The following is a 15,468-nucleotide window of genomic DNA, read 5'->3' as shown; positions in this document are numbered from 1 at the left end:
TTGACCATAATTTTTATATAGACTCGGGTTTGCCCCGTGATGGTTCCCTCATAGTTTGAAGAACATTCCTTTGGCCAATTAGAAGATATACAATTTCCTCGTTTATGGCGCCCCCTAATGGCGAAATTTTCCGAATTTTTTGTCGTACGACATTAAGGTTAGCACCAACATTTGTGTAAAATTTGGACTCGTTCCGATGTCTAATTTTGGATTTCTTTGGATTTTTGATTTTCCACGTCTAATTTAGCTCATAAACCAATATTCAAAACGCTACCGTTTCGTCGTCGAGGGTCGGATCAAAAAAGTGTCTATCATTTCTTTGCGTGTGCGTCTTAAGATGCCGTGTGCAAAGTTTGGTGTTGATTGGTCAAGAAATATGGGAGGAGTAGCGAAAAAACAGTTTTGCGGTTTTCGCGATTTTGCGAAAAAAAATTACAGACGCAAATGGGCGTGGCCTATGCCAAAAGATGCAGCAGACTCCAGTGAATATGTGCGTACAAGTTTTTGACTGTGGGAGGTTCGGTGTGGGAGTTATAGCCCCAAACGCGTTTTCCCTTGGTATAGCGCCACCTAGTGGCCGGCGTGTCTGGATTTTGTCGTCTCCCGTCACCTCACGGACCTGGATCTAGTCATGCAATTGGCGTGTCGGCACCATTTACGGTCTGGGCTGTGGTACCACTTCTAGCCGGGAATAATAATAATAATAATAAGAAAAATCCTTACAAAAACAATAGGGATCCAACCTGTTGGCTTGGACCCCTAATAATAAAAATCCTTACAAAAACAATAGGGATCCAACCTGTTGGCTTGGACCCCTAATAATAACTAGAACTGCAAGCAGTTATGCAGGGGTCCAAGAAGTGTGCATTTCGCCGGCACAACGCGACAAGAAATGTGCGTTTCGCCGGCACAACGCGAAGCATGTGTTCAAAACGCTACCCTGAACCTGTGGATACAAAGGATTTGACTGTGGTAGGAGTAGCGAGAAGTCAGTGTAGCGTTTTCGCGGCGAAATTTTGTAGAAGATATACAATTTCCTCGTTTATTGCGCCCCCTAATGGCGAAATTTTCCGAAATTTTTATCGAACGACATTAAGGTTAGCACCAACATGTGTGTAAAATTTGGACTCGATCCGATGTCTAATTTTGGATTTCTTTGGATTTTTGATATTCCACGTCTAATTTAGCTAATATACCAATATTCAAAACGCTACCGTTTCGTCGTCAAAGGTCGCATCAAAAGAGTGTTTCGTGCATTCTTTGCGTGTGCGTCTGAAGATGTCGTGTGCAAAGTTTGGTGTTGATTGGTCGAGAAATGTGGGAGGAGTAGCGAAAAAAACAGTTTTGCGGTTTTCGCGATTTTGCGAAAAAAAATTCTAGACGCAAATGGGCGTGGCCTATGCCAAAAGATGCAGCAGACTCCAGTGAATATGTGTGTACAAGGTTTTGAATGTGGGAGGTTCGGTGTGGGAGTTATAGCCCCAAACGCGTCTTTCCTTGGTATAGCGCCACCTAGTGGCCGGCGTGTCTGGATTTTGTTATCTGAGTAGCGGTGCCGGACCTGGATCTAGTCATGCAATTGGCGTGTCGGCACCATTTACGGTTTGGGCTGTGGGCCCACTTTTAGCGCGGGAAGTATAATAATAACTAGAACTGCAAGCAGTTATGCAGGGGTCCAAGAAGTGTGCATTTCGCCGGCACAACGCGACAAGAAATGTGCATTTCGCCGGCACAACGCGAAGCAAGTATTCAAAACGCTACCGTGAACAACATGTGGATATAAAGGTTTTGACTGTGGGAGCCTCGGTGTGGGAGTTATAGCCCAAAACGCGTTTTCAGAACATTCCATTGGCAAAATAGGAGATAGACATTTTTTCGTCGTTTTTTTGCGCCCCCTTGTGGCGAAATTTTCCAAAGACAATTTTCCTTTGCCAAATAACTCCCGCCCACATTAATAATTCTTGGCCATATTTTCTATATAGACTAGGGATTGCCCCTTGATGGTTTCCCTTGAGTTTGAAGAACATTCCGCTGGCAAATGAGAAGATATACAATTTCCTCGTTTATTGCGCCCCCTAATCGCGTAAATTTCCGAATTTTTTATCGAACGCCATTAAGTGGAGCATCGACATGTGTCAAAAATTTGGACTTGATCGGATGTCTAATTTTGGTATTTTGGGGATTTTTGATATTCCACGTCTAATTTAGCTTATAAACAAATATTCAAAACGCTACAGTTTCGTCGTCGACGCGAAGCATGTGTTCAAAACGCTACCCTGAACCTGTGGATACAAAGGATTTGACTGTGGTAGGAGTAGCGAGAAGTCAGTGTAGCGTTTTCGCGGCGAAATTTTGTAGAAGATATACAATTTCCTCGTTTATTGCGCCCCCTAATGGCGAAATTTTCCGAAATTTTTATCGTACGACATTAAGGTTAGCACCAACATGTGTGCACAATTTGGACTCGTTCCGATGTCTAATTTTGGATTTCTTTGGATTTTTGATTTTCCACGTCTAATTTAGCTCATAAACCAATATTCAAAACGCTACTGTTTCGTCGTCAAAGGTCGCATCAAAAAAGTGTTTCATGCATTCTTTGCGTGTGCGTCTGAAGATGTTGTGTGCAAAGTTTGGTGTCGATTGGTCAAGAAATGTGGGAGGAGTAGGGAAAAAACAGTTTTGCGGTTTTCGCGATTTTGCGAAAAATATTCCTAGACGCAAATGGGCGTGGCCTAGGCCAAAAGATGCAGCAGACTCCAGTGAATAAGTGGGTACAAGTTTTTGACTGTGGGAGGTTCGGTGTGGGAGTTATAGCCCCAAACGCGTATTCCTTGGTATAGCGCCACCTAGTGGCCGGCATGTCTGGATTTTGTCGTCTGCGTAGTGTTCACGGACCTGGATCTAGTGATGCAATTGGCGCGTGTGCACCATTTACGGTTTGGGCTGTGGTACCACTTCTAGATGGGAAGTATAATAAAAATCCTTACAAAAACAATAGGGATCCAACCTGTTGGCTTGGACCCCTAATAATAATAATAATAGGAAAAATCCTTACAAAAACAATAGGGATCCAACCTGTTGGCTTGGACCCCTAACAACCTGTTGGCTTGGACCCCTAACTAGAACTGCAAGCAGTTATGCAGGGGTCCAAGAAGTGTGCATTTCGCCGGCACAACGCGAAGCATGTGTTCGAAACTGAGAAACGGCGTATGCCAAAAGATGCAGCTGACTCCAGTGAATCTGTGGATACAAAGATTTTGACTGTGGGAGGTTCGGTGTGGGAGTTATAGCCCAAAACGCGTTTTCAGAACATTCCATTGGCGATTAGGAGATGTATTATTTCGTCGTTTTTTTGCGCCCTCTTGTGGCGAGATTTTCCAAAGACAATTTTCCTTTTCCAAATAACTCCCGCCCACATTAATAATTCTTGACCATAATTTTTATATAGACTCGGGTTTGCCCCGTGATGGTTCCCTCATAGTTTGAAGAACATTCCTTTGGCCAATTAGAAGATATACAATTTCCTCGTTTAGGGCGCCCCCTAATGGCGAAATTTTCCGAAATTTTTATCGTACGACATTAAGGTTGGCACCAACATGTGTGTACAATTTGGACTCGTTCCGATGTCTAATTTTGGATTTCTTTGGATTTTTGATTTTCCACGTCTAATTTAGCTCATAAACCAATATTCAAAACACTACCGTTTCGTCGTTGAAGGTCGGATCAAAAAACTGTCTTACGATTCCTTTGCGTGTGCTTCTGAAGATGTCGTGTGCAAAGTTTGGTGTCGATTGGTCAAGAAATGTGGGAGGAGTAGGGAAAAAACAGTTTTGCGGTTTTCGCGATTTTGCGAAAAAAAATTCTAGACGCAAATGGGCGTGGCCTATGTCAAAAGATGCAGCAGACTCCAGTGAATATGTGGGTACAAGTTTTTGACTGTGGGAGGTTCGGTGTGGGAGTTATAGCCCCAAACGCGTATTCCTTGGTATAGCGCCACCTAGTGGCCGGCATGTCTGGATTTTGTCGTCTGCCGTCACCTCACGGACCTGGATCTAGTCATGTAATTGGCTTGTGTGAACCATTTACGGTTTGGGCTGTAGTACCACTTCTAACGAAGGAAGTATAATAATCCGTACAAAAACAATAGGGATCCAACCTGTTGGCTTGGACCCCTAACTAGAACTGCAAGCAGTTATGCAGGGGTCCAAGAAGTGTGCATTTCGCCGGCACAACGCTACAAGAAATGTGCATTTCGCCGGCACAACGCGAAGCAAGTATTCAAAACGCTACCGTGAACAACATGTGGATATAAAGGTTTTGACTTTGGGAGCTTCGGTGTGGGAGTTATAGCCTAAAACGCGTTTTCAGAACATTCCATGGCCAAATAGGAGATAGACATTGTCGTCGTTTTTTGGCGCTGCCTTGTGGCGAAATTTTCCAAAGAGAATTATCCTTTGCCAAATAACTCCCGCCCACATTAATAATTCTTGTCCATATTTTCTATATAGGCTCGGGATTGCCCCTCTATGGTTTCCCTTGAGTTTGAAGAACATTCCTTTGGCCAATTAGAAGATATACAAATTCCTCGTTTATTCCGCCCCCTTATGGCGAAAATTTCCGAATTTTTTATCGAACGCCATTAAGTGGAGCATCGACATGTCTGTACAATTTGGACTCGATCCGATGTCTAATTCTGGATTTCTTTGGATTTTTGATTTTCCACGTCTAATTTAGCTCATAAACCAATATTCAAAACGCTACCGTTTCGTCGTCGAAGGTCCGATCAAAAAAGTGTCTATCAATTCTATGCGTGTGCGTCTGAAGATGCCGTGTGCAAAGTTTGGTGTCGATTGGTCAAGAAATGTGGGAGGAGTAGCGAAAAAACAGTTTTGCGGTTTTCGCGATTTTGCGAAAAAAAATTATGGACGCAAATGGGCGTGGCCTATGCCAAAAGATGCAGCAGACTCCAGTGAATATGTGCGTACAAGTTTTTGAATGTGGGAGATTCGGTGTGGGAGTTATAGCCCCAAACGCGTATTCATTGGAATAGCGCCACCTAGTGGCCGGCATGTCTGGGTTTTGTCGTCTGCGTAGTGTTCACGGACCTGGATCTAGTCATGCAATTGGCGTGTGTGCACCATTTACGGTTTGGGCTGTAGTACCACTTCTAGGGGGGAAGTATAATAATAATCCTTACAAAAACAATAGGGATCCAACCTGTTGGCTTGGACCCCTAATAACTAGAACTGCAAGCAGTTATGCAGGGGTCCAAGAAGTGTGCATTTCGCCGGCACAACGCGACAAGAAATGTGCGTTTCGCCGGCACAACGCGAAGCATGTGTTCAAAACACTACCCTGAACCTGTGGATACAAAGGATTTGACTGTGGTAGGAGTAGCGAGAAGTCAGTGTAGCGTTTTCGCGGCGAAATTTTGTAGAAGATATACAATTTCCTCGTTTATGGCGCCCCCTAATTGCGAAATTTTCCGAAATTTTTATCGTACGACAGTAAGGTTAGCACCAACATGTGTGTAAAATTTGGAGTCGATCCGATGTGTAATTTTGATTTTTTTGGGATTTTGGATTTTCCACGTCTAATTTAGCTAATAAACCAATATTCAAAACGCAACCGTTTCGTCGTCGAAGGTCGGATCAAAAAAGTAATGCAGGAATTCTTTTCGTGTAGGTCTGAAGATGCCGTGTGTAAAGTTTTGTGTCAATTGGTCGGGAAATGTGGGAGGAGTAGCGAAAAAACATTTTTGCGGTTTTCGCGATTTAGCGAAAAATATTCATAGACGCAAATGGGCGTGGCCTAGGTCAAAAGATGCAGCAGACTCCAGTGCATCTGTGGGTACAAGGTTTTGGACTCTGGAAGGTTCGGTGTGGGAGTTATAGCCCCGAACGTGTTTTCCTAGGTATAGCGCCACCTAGTGGCCGGCATGTCTGGATTTTGGCGTCTGCGTAGTCCCCACGGATCTGGATGTAGTCATGCAATTGGCGTGTCGGCACCATTTACGGTTTGGGCTGCGGTACCACTTTCAAGGAGGTAAGTATAATAATAAACACTACAAAAACAATAGGGATCCAACCTGTTGGCTTGGACCCCTAATAATAATAAAAATCCTTACAAAAACAATAGGGATCCAACCTGTTGGCTTGGACCCCTAATAATAATAAAAAAAATCCTTACAAAAACAATAGGGATCCAACCTGTTGGCTTGGACCCCTAACTAGAACTGCAAGCAGTTATGCAGGGGTCCAAGAAGTGTGCATTTCGCCGGCACAACGCGACAAGAAATGTGCGTTTCGCCGGCACAACGCGAAGCATGTGTTGAAAACGCTACCCTGAACCTGTGGATACAAAGGATTTGACTGTGGCAGGAGTAGCGAGAAGTCAGTGTAGCGTTTTCGCAGCGAAATTTTGTAGAAGATATACAATTTCCTCGTTTATTGCGCCCCCTAATGGCGAAATTTTCCGAAATTTTTATCATACGACATTAAGGTTAGCACCAACATGTGTGCACAATTTGGACTCGTTCCGATGTCTAATTTTGGATTTCTTTGAATTTTTGATTTTCCACGTCTAATTTAGCTCATAAACCAATATTCAAAACGCTACCGTTTCGTCGTCGAAGGTCGGATCAAAAAACTGTCTCACGATTCCTTTGCGTGTCCGTCTGAAGATGTCGTGTGCAAAGTTTGGTGTCGATTGGTCAAGAAATGTGGGAGAAGTAGGGAAAAAACAGTTTTACGGTTTTCGCGATTTTGCGAAAAAAAATTGCCGACGCAAATGGGCGTGGCCTATGCCAAAAGATGCAGCAGACTCCAGTGAATATGTGCGTACAAGTTTTTGACTCTGGGAGGTTGGGTGTGGGAGTTATAGCCCCATACGCGTATTCCTTGGTATAGCGCCACCTAGTGACCGGCGTGTCTGGATTTTGTTATCTGAGTAGCGGTGCCGGACCTGAATCTAGTCATGCTATTGGCATGTCCACACCATTTACGGTTTGGGCTGTGGGCCCACTTTTACGGGGGGAATAATAAAAACTAGAACTGCAAGCAGTTATGCAGGGGTCCAAGAAGTGTGCATTTCGCCGGCACAACGCGACAAGAAATGTGCGTTTCGCCGGCACAAAGCGAAGCATGTGTTGAAAACGCTACCCTGAACCTGTGGATACAAAGGATTTGACTGTGGTAGGAGTAGCGAGAAGTCAGTGTAGCGTTTTTGCGGCGAAATTTTGTAGACGATATACAATTTCCTCGTTTATGGCGCCCCCTAATGGCGAAATTTTCCGAATTTCTTTTCGAACGACGTTAAGTTTAACACCAACATGTGTGTAAAACTTGGAGTCGGTCCGATGTGTAATTTTGGATTTTTTGGGATTTTGGATTTTCCATGTCTAATTTAGCTAATAAACCAATATTCAAAACGCTACCGTTTCGTCGTCGAAGGTCGGATCAAAAAAGTAATGCAGGAATTCTTTTCGTGTAGGTCTGAAGATGCCGTGTGCAAAGTTTTGTGTCAATTGGTCTAGAAATGTGGGAGGAGTAGGGAAAAAACTGTTTTGCGGTTTTCGCGACTTTGCGAAAAAAAATTATGGACGCAAATGGGCGTGGCCTATGCCAAAAGATGCAGCAGACTCCAGTGAATATGTGCGTACAAGTTTTTGACTGTGGGAGGTTCGGTGTGGGAGTTATAGCCCCAAACGCGTATTCCTTGGTATAGCGCCACCTAGTGGCCGGCATGTCTGGATTTTGTCGTCTGCCGTCACCTCACGGACCTGGATCTAGTCATGCAATTGGCGTGTCGGCACCATTTATGGTTTGGGCTGTGGGCACACTTTTAGGTTTATTTTTGCTGGAATAATAAAAAGAAAAATCCTTACAAAAACAATAGGGATCCAACCTGTTGGCTTGGACCCCTAATAAAAAGAATCCTTACAAAAACAATAGGGATCCAACCTGTTGGCTTGGACCCCTAATAATAACAAGAAGTGTGCATTTCGCCGGCACAACGCGACAAGAAATGTGCGTTTCGCCGGCACAAAGCGAAGCATGTGTTCAAAACGCTACCCTGAACCTGTGGATACAAAGGATTTGACTGTGGAAAGCGAAGCATGTGTTCAAAACGCTACCCTGAACCTGTGGATACAAAGGATTTGACTGTGGTAGGAGTAGCAAGAAGTCAGTGTAGCGTTTTCGCGGCGAAATTTTGTAGAAGATATACAATTTCCTCGTTTATTGCGCCCCCTAATGGCGAATTTTTCCGAATTTTTTATCGAACGACATTAAGGTTAGCACCAACATGTGTGTAAAACTTGGAGTCGATCCGATGTGTAATTTTGAATTTTTCGGGATTTTGGATATTCCACGTCTAATTTAGTTAATAAACCAATATTCAAAACGCTACCGTTTCGTCGTCAAAGGTCGCATCAAAAAAGTGTTTCCTGCATTCTCTGCGCGTGCGTCTGAAGATGTCGTGTGCAAAGTTTGGTGTCGATTGGTCAAGAAATGTGGGAGGAGTAGGGAAAAAGCATTTTTGCGGTTTTCGCGATTTTGCGAAAAAAAATTATAGACGCAAATGGGCGTGGCCTATGCCAAAAGATGCAGCAGACTCCAGTGAATCTGTGCGTACAAGTTTTTGAATGTGGGAGATTCGGTGTGGGAGTTATAGCCCCAAACGCGTCTGTCCTTGGTATAGCGCCACCTAGTGGCCGGCGCGTCTGGATTTGGTAATCTGAGTAGCGGTGCCGGACCTGGATCTAGTCATGCAATTGGCGCGTGTGCACCATTTACGGTTTGGGCTGTAGTCCCACAAGTACGGGGGGAAGAATAACTAGAACTGCAAGCAGTTATGCAGGGGTCCAAGAAGTGTGCATTTCGCCGGCACAACGCGACAAGAAATGTGCGTTTCGCCGGCACAACACGAAGCATGTGTTCAAAACGCTACCCTGAACCTGTGGATATAAAGGATTTGACTGTGGTAGGAGTAGCGAGAAGTCAGTGCAGCGTTTTCGCGGCGAAATTTTGTAGAAGATATACAATTTCCTCGTTTATGGCGCCCCCTAATGGCGAAATTTTCCGATTTTTTTTTTGAACGTCCTTAAGGTTAGCACCGACATGTGTGTACAATTTGGACTCGATACGATATCTACTTTTGGATTTTTTTTGATTTTTGATTTTCCACGTCTAATTTAGCTAATAAACCAATATTCAAAACGCTACCGTTTCGTCGTCGAAGGACGGATCAAAAAAGTGTTTCATGCATTCTTTGCGTGTGCGTCTGACGATGTTGTGTGCAAAGTTTGGTGTTGATCGGGCGAGAAATGTGGGAGGAGTAGCGAAAAAACAGATTTACGGTTTTCGCGATTTTGCGAAAAAAAATTCTAGACGCAAATGGGCGTGGCCTAGGCCAACAGATGCAGCAGACTCCAGTGCATCTGTGTGTACAAGTTTTTGAATGTGGGAGTTTCGGTGTGGGAGTTATAGCCCCAAACGCGTATTCCTTGGTATAGCGCCACCTAGTGGCCGGCGTGTCTGGTTTTTGTCGTCTGCCGTCACCTCACGGACCTGGATCTAGTCATGTAATTGGCGTGTGTGCACCATTTACGGTTTGGGCTGTAGTACCACTTTTAGCTGCTGGAATAATAAGAAAAATCCTTACAAAAACAATAGGGATCCAACCTGTTGGCTTGGACCCCTAACTAGAACTGCAAGCAGTTATGCAGGGGTCCAAGAAGTGTGCATTTCGCCGGCACAACGCGACAAGAAATGTGCGTTTCGCCGGCACAACGCGAAGCATGTGTTCAAAACGCTACCCTGAACCTGTGGATATAAAGGTTTTGACTGTGGGAGCTTCGGTGTGGGAGTTATAGCCTAAAACGCGTTTTCAGAACGTTGGCCAAATAGGACATAGACAATGTCGTCGTTTTTTGGCGCCGCCCTGTGGCGAAATTTTCCAAGGACAATTTTCCTTTGACAAATAACTCCCGCCCACATTAATAATTCTTGGCCATATTTTCTATATAGACTCGGGTTTGCCCCTTGATGGTGTCCCTTGAGTTTGAAGAACATTCCTTTGGCCAATTAGAAGATATACAATTTCCTCGTTTATTGCGCCCCCTAATGGCGAAATTTTCCGAAAATTTTATCGAACGACATTAAGGGTAGCACCAACACGTGTGTAAAATTTGGACTCGATCCGATGTCTCATTTTGGATTTCTTTGGATTTTTGCTATTCCACGTCTAATTTAGCTAATAAACCAATATTCAAAACGCTACCGTTTCGTCGTCGAAGGTCGGATCAAAAAAGTCTTTCGTGCATTCTTTGCGTGTGTGTCTGAAGATGTCGTGTGCAAAGTTTGGTGTCGATTGGTCAAGAAATGTGGGAGGAGTAGGGAAAAAACAGTTTTGCGGTTTTCGCGATTTTGCGAAAAAAAATTCTAGACGCAAATGGGCGTGGCCTATGCCAAAAGATGCAGCAGACTCCAGTGAATATGTGCGTACAAGTTTTTGACTGTGGGAGGTTCGGTGTGGGAGTTATAGCCCCAAACGCGTCTTTCCTTGGTATAGCGCCACCTAGTGGCCGGCGTGTCTGGATTTTGTCGTCTGCATAGTCTTCACGGACCTGGATCTAGTCATGCAATTGGCATGTCGGCAACATTTACGGTCTGGGCTGTGGTACCACTTTCTTGGTAGGAAGTATAAGAACTAGAACTGCAAGCAGTTATGCAGGGGTCCAAGAAGTGTGCATTTCGCCGGCACAACGCGACAAGAAATGTGCGTTTCACCGGCACAACGCGAAGCATGTGTTCAAAACGCTACCCTGAACCTGTGGATACAAAGGATTTTGTAGAAGATATACAATTTCCTCGTTTATTGCGCCCCCTAATGGCGAAATTTTTCGAAATTTTTATCGAACGACATTAACGTTAGCACCAACATGTTTGTAAAATTTGGACTCGATCCGATGTCTAATTTTGGATTTCTTTGGATTTTTGATATTCCACGTCTAATTTAGCTAATAAACCAATATTCAAAACGCTACCGTTTCGTCGTCAAAGGTCGCATCAAAAAAGTGTTTCATGCATTCTTTGCGGGTGCGTCTGAAGATGTCGTGTGCAAAGTTTGGTGTCGATTGGTCAAGAAATGTGGGAGGAGTAGCGAAAATACAGTTTTGCGGTTTTCGCGAGTTAGCGAAAAATATTCTCAGACGCAAATGGGCGTGGCCTAGGCCAAAAGATGCAGCAGACTCCAGTGCATCTGTGTGTACAAGTTTTTGGACTCTGGGAGGTTCGGTGTGGGAGTTATAGCCGCAAACGCGTATTCCTTGGTATAGCGCCACCTAGTGGCCGGCATGTCTGGATTTTGTCGTCTGCCGTCACCTCACGGACCTGGATCTAGTCATGTAATTGGCTTGTGTGCACCATTTACGGTTTGGGCTGTAGTACCACTTTTAGCTGCTGGAATAATAAGAACTAGAACTGCAAGCAGTTATGCAGGGGTCCAAGAAATGTGCATTTCGCCGGCACAACGCGAAGCATGTGTTCAAAACCAATTGGCGTGGCCTATGCCAAAATATGCCACTGAGTCCAGTGAATCTGTGCATATAACGTTTTTGACTGTGGGAGCTTCGGTGTGGGAGTTATAGCCCAAAACGCGTTTTCAGAACATTCCATTGGCCAGTTAGGAGATATATTATTTCGTCGTTTATTTGCGCCCCCTTGTGGCGAGATTTTCCAAAGACAATTTTTCTTTGCCAAATAACTCCCGCCCACATTAATAATTCTTGGCCATATTTTCTATATAGGCTCGGGATTGCCACTTGATGGTTTCCCTTGAGTTTGAAGAACATTCCTTTGGCCAATTAGAAGATATACAATTTCCTCGTTTATTGCGCCCCCTTATGGCGAAAATTTCCGAATTTTTTATCGAACGCCCTTAAGTGGAGCATCGACATGTGTGAAAAATTTGGACTTGATCCGATGTCTAATTTTGGTATTTTTGGTATTTTTGATATTCCACGTCTAATTTAGCTTATAAACAAATATTCAAAACGCTACAGTTTCGTCGTCAAAGGTCGAATCATAAAAGGGTTTCGTGCATTCTTTGCGTGTGCGTCTGAAGATGTCGTGTGCAAAGTTTGGTGTTGATTGGTCGAGAAATGTGGGAGGAGTAGCGAAAAAACAGTTTTGCGGTTTTCGCGATTTTGCGAAAAAAAATTCAAGACGCAAATGGGCGTGGCCTATGCTAAAAGATGCAGCAGACTCCAGTGAATATGTGTGTACAAGGTTTTGAATGTGGGAGGTTCGGTGTGGGAGTTATAGCCCCAAACGCGTCTTTCCTTGGTATAGCACCACCTAGTGGCCGGCGTGTCTGGATTTTGTTATCTGAGTAGCGGTGCCGGACCTGGATCTAGTCATGCAATTGGCGTGTCGGCACCATTTACGGTTTGGGCTGTGGGCCCACTTTTAGCGCGGGAAGTATAATAACTAGAACTGCAAGCAGTTATGCAGGGGTCCAAGAAGTGTGCATTTCGCCGGCACAACGCGACAAGAAATGTGCGTTTCGCCGGCACAACGCGAAGCAAGTATTCAAAACGCTACCGTGAACAACATGTGGATATAAAGGTTTTGACTGTGGGAGCTTCGGTGTGGGAGTTATAGCCTAAAACGCGTTTTCAGAACATTGGCCAAATAGGAGATAGACAATGTCGTAGTTTTCTGGCGCCGCCCTGTGGCGAAATCTTCCAAAGACAATTTTCCTTTGCCAAATAACTCCCGCCCACATTAATAATTCTTGGCCATATTTTCTATATAGACTCGGGTTTGCCCCTTGATGGTTTCCCTTGAGTTTGAAGAACATTCCTTCAGCCAATTAGAAGATATACAATTTCCTCGTTTATTGCGCCCCCTAATGGCGAAATTTTCCGAAATTTTTATCGAACGACATTAAGGTTAGCACCAACATGTGTGTAAAATTTGGACTCGATCCGATGTCTAATTTTGGATTTCTTTGGATTTTTGATATTCCACGTCTAATTTAGCTAATATACCAATATTCAAAACGCTACCGTTTCGTCGTCAAAGGTCGCATCAAAAGAGTGTTTCGTGCATTCTTTGCGTGTGCGTCTGAAGATGTCGTGTGCAAAGTTTGGTGTTGATTGGTCGAGAAATGTGGGAGGAGTAGCGAAAAAACAGTTTTGCGGTTTTCGCGATTTTGCGAAAAAAAATTCTAGACGCAAATGGGCGTGGCCTATGCCAAAAGATGCAGCAGACTCCAGTGAATATGTGTGTACAAGGTTTTGAATGTGGGAGGTTCGGTGTGGGAGTTATAGCCCCAAACGCGTCTTTCCTTGGTATAGCGCCACCTAGTGGCCGGCGTGTCTGGATTTTGTTATCTGAGTAGCGGTGCCGGACCTGGATCTAGTCATGCAATTGGCGTGTCGGCACCATTTACGGTTTGGGCTGTGGGCCCACTTTTAGCGCGGGAAGTATAATAATAAAAATCCTTACAAAAACAATAGGGATCCAACCTGTTGGCTTGGACCCCTAATAAAAATCCTTACAAAAACAATAGGGATCCAACCTGTTGGCTTGGACCCCTAACTAGAACTGCAAGCAGTTATGCAGGGGTCCAAGAAGTGTGCATTTCGCCGGCACAACGCGACAAGAAATGTGCGTTTTGCCGGCACAACGTGAAGCATGTGTTCGAAACGCTACCCTGAACCTGTGGATACAAAGGATTTGACTGTGGTAGGAGTAGCAAGAAGTCAGGGTAGCGTTTTCGCGGCGAAATTTTGTAGAAGATATACAATTTCCTCGTTTATTGCGCCCCCTAATGGCGAATTTTTCCGAAATTTTTATCGAACGACATTAAGATTAACACCAACATGTGTGTAAAATTTGGACTCGATCCGATGTCTAATTTTGGATTTCTTTGGATTTTTGATATTCCACGTCTAATTTAGCTAATAAACCAATATTCAAAACGCTACCGTTTCGTTGTCAAAGGTCGCATCAAAAAATTGTTTCCTGCATTCTTTGCGCGTGCGTCTGAAGATGTCGTGTGCAAAGTTTGGTGTTGATTGGTCAAGAAATGTGGGAGGAGTAGGGAAAAAGCATTTTTGCGGTTTTCGCGATTTTGCGAAAAAAAATTCTAGACGCAAATGGGCGTGGCCTATGCCAAAAGATGCAGCAGGCTCCAGTGAATCTGTGCGTACAAGTTTTTGAATGTGGGAGATTCGGTGTGGGAGTTATTGCCCCAAACGCGTCTGTCCTTGGTATAGCGCCACCTAGTGGCCGGCGCGTCTGGATTTGGTTATCTGAGTAGCGGTGCCGGACCTGGATCTAGTCATGCAATTGGCGCGTGTGCACCATTTACGGTTTGGGCTGTAGTCCCACAAGTACGGGGGGAAGAATAATAATAATAATAATAATAATAATAGGAAAAATCCTTACAAAAACAATAGGGATCCAACCTGTTGGCTTGGACCCCTAACTAGAACTGCAAGCAGTTATGCAGGGGTCCAAGAAGTGTGCATTTCGCCGGCACAACGCGACAAGAAATGTGCATTTCGCCGGCACAACGCGAAGCAAGTATTCAAAACGCTACCGTGAACAACATGTGGATATAAAGGTTTTGACTGTGGGAGGTTCGGTGTGGGAGTTATAGCCTAAAACGCGTTTTCAGAACATTCCATTGGCCAAATAGGAGATAGACAATGTCGTCGTTTTTTGGCGCCGCCCTGTGGCGAAATTTTCCAAAGACAATTTTCCTTTGCCAAATAACTCCCGCCCATATTAATAATTCTTGGCCATATTTTCTATATAGACTCGGGTTTGCCCCTTGATGGTTTCCCTTGAGTTTGAAGAACATTCCTTTGGCCAATTAGAAGATATACAATTTCCTCGTTTATTGCGCCCCCTAATGGCGAAATTTTCCGAAATTTTTATCGAACGACATTAAGGTTAGCACCAACATGTTTCTAAAATGTGGACTCGATCCGATGTCTAATTTTGGATTTCTTTGGATTTTTGATATTCCACGTGTAATTTAGCTAATAAACCAATATTCAAAACGCTACCGTTTCGTCGTCAAAGGTCGCATCAAAAAAGTGTTTCGTGCATTCTTTGCGTGTGCGTCTGAAGATATCGTGTGCAAAGTTTGGTGTCGATTGGTCAAGAAATGTGGGAAGAGTAGGGAAAAAACTGTTTTGCGGTTTTTGCGATTTTGCGAAAAAAAATTCTAGACGCAAATGGGCGTGGCCTATGCCAAAAGATGCAGCAGACTCCAGTGAATCTGTGTGTACAAGGTTTTGAATGTGGGAGGTTCGGTGTGGGAGTTATAGCCTCAAACGCGTATTCCTTGGTATAGCGCCACCTAGTGGCCGGCATGCCTGGATTTTGTCGTCTGCATAGTCTTCAGGGACCTGGATCTATTCATGCAATTGGCGTGTCGGCACCATTT

This window comes from Gadus morhua, chromosome 10 (assembly GCF_902167405.1).
Source record: "Gadus morhua chromosome 10, gadMor3.0, whole genome shotgun sequence".
Lineage (NCBI taxonomy): Eukaryota > Metazoa > Chordata > Actinopteri > Gadiformes > Gadidae > Gadus > Gadus morhua.
This window is presented reverse-complemented; position numbering follows the sequence as displayed.